The sequence below is a fragment of the Perissodus microlepis genome, chromosome 17, assembly GCF_051167445.1.
Source record: "Perissodus microlepis isolate ML-2025 ecotype Zambia chromosome 17, ASM5116744v1, whole genome shotgun sequence".
NCBI classification, from domain to species: Eukaryota; Metazoa; Chordata; class Actinopteri; order Cichliformes; family Cichlidae; genus Perissodus; species Perissodus microlepis.
The window spans coordinates 14,934,601-14,936,455 of NC_140477.1; the positions used below are offsets into that span (position 1 = coordinate 14,934,601).

The window sequence follows — 1,855 nt, forward strand, 5'->3', positions numbered from 1 at the left end:
TCCTGTATCGGAGGTTCGCTAAGAACGGACTCTCCTTTCCAACACCATGTCATAGACTTTCCCAGGGAGGCTGAGGAGTGTGATCCCCCAATAGTTGAAACACACCCTCTGGTCCCCAGGGAGTCTGCCACCAAGAAGTTGTTTAACTGCCTAGTGACCTAGTAAAATACTGTATTATATAGTTTAGTACAGTTTAGTGTACGGTAAACTGTATTAAACTACATTACTGTGGTGAAATTTAAAGTGATCCAAAGTGGCTGTGTTGTACATGGTTATTGTAGTGTTACATCAAGAGTATCAGACATCAGTTTATATTCAAACTAATGGTGCTAATTAGATTCACTAACCAAATTATATATTTTTACTAGGTTTGCGATGAGCCATACATCCTTTGAAACATCTGTTCATATATTGTTGAATTCAGCTGGCTAAATTCACAAAGAGCAGAAGATATTGGAGGACAGCTCAGCTGAAAAGTCAACATCAGTCATGACTAAAACATCACTTTCACTACTATATGAGCTACCTGACAGACTGTGACAGCTCTGTCTCTGTGTCGAGTGTCTGGGTCTGTCTGACCCTTCACCTCTTGTAGTTTCTTTTGCTGCTTGTTCCAGGACAAAGCTCTTCTTTTCTTTCATGTCTTTACATAAGTTGGTGGTGTTGCCATGTCACGGTTTGCAGTGTTTTCATTTACAGCAGTAAAGTACCTCTACACCTTGCTCTGCTGTTTCACTCGCTGCAGCCTGTATGGTTCTTCTCATTGTCTCTAAGTCACGTGATCGTGAACACAGCAGAGCAGCTAGGAGGGAGCGGAGCAAAGTGTGTCTGCGCGAGAGGCGTTTAGCATTGATCAGATACCAGCATTAGATCAATACTATCTATATGTGGATAGATCCGCTTTACCCTACCAGAGAACAAGGAATGTCAATGTAATTCAACAAAAGCCAAAATAACCACTGGCAAAGTAATTTAAACTTTAAGTGGCATGACTGAAGTGACTACCTGTCAGGGTCCTGGGACTGGGCGACCCAGGACCCCTGGGCAGTCATGGACCTGTTATATTATTATGTATTTTTGGTGTTGCTTCCCCTTCTTCTCTATGCTTGTACATATGTGTGTGTGGCTGTGTGTCTGAGCACTCGTTTATAGGCGCCGTCAGGCCTGGTGGGTGTGGCCCTGCTAGGGGACTGGCCACACCCGGAGCCACACACCTGCTGCTGATCAGGCCTCGTCGGGGGAGCTACTTAAGAGAGTCTTGGAGCTCCCACCGACGCGGGATCATTGCATGAGTCTCCACGTTAGTCATCCAGTTGAACTGAGTTAGTGCATGCCTGCCATTGTTTAGTGTCCTGACAGCTGCCGCTATTGTTTCCCGCAGGAGGAGCGTGGAAGGCCTGAAGAGCAGCGAGCACCGGGAGTGCAGACACGAGAGCAGAGAGCACCAGGAGGACACGACACGGGAGTCTGGGGAGAACACGGGGATTTATTGTTGTTTTGTACCACACTGTAAATAAACGCACTGTTCGCACACAGAGCACCGCGCCTGGGTCCTCCTTCCCTACACCCCCCACGGTCTGCCATGGCAAACCGTGACACTACCAATGGGGCAAGAGGGTGAGAAAGCACTGGATGAAGAGCCAGTCGTTTTATATGTGGACCAAGCTTTAGACTCATTATTTTAACCATTCCAGTTTAAAATCATGACTTTTCAGTAGCAAATACATCACGCCACAACATCATTAACATCAGTTCCTAACTGATAAGCTAGGAGCCTCTTCCTTTGGACGGAGTAATGCATCTATATTTTTGGACAGTTTCAGTGTGTTCTCCATTTGATTGCACTTTTCTATTG

The 1,855-nt window shown here is 45.9% G+C and overlaps 1 long non-coding RNA gene across 1 annotated transcript; it reads left to right on the forward strand.

Moving 5' to 3' along the window:
- The first annotated feature begins 1,023 nt into the window (after nt 1-1,023).
- LOC146369391 (uncharacterized) lies at nt 1,024-1,538 on the forward strand. The gene is made up of 2 exons (XR_014797474.1): nt 1,024-1,300; nt 1,382-1,538. It is a non-coding gene; the product is annotated as an uncharacterized LOC146369391 (long non-coding RNA).
- The last annotated feature ends 317 nt before the right edge of the window (nt 1,539-1,855 follow it).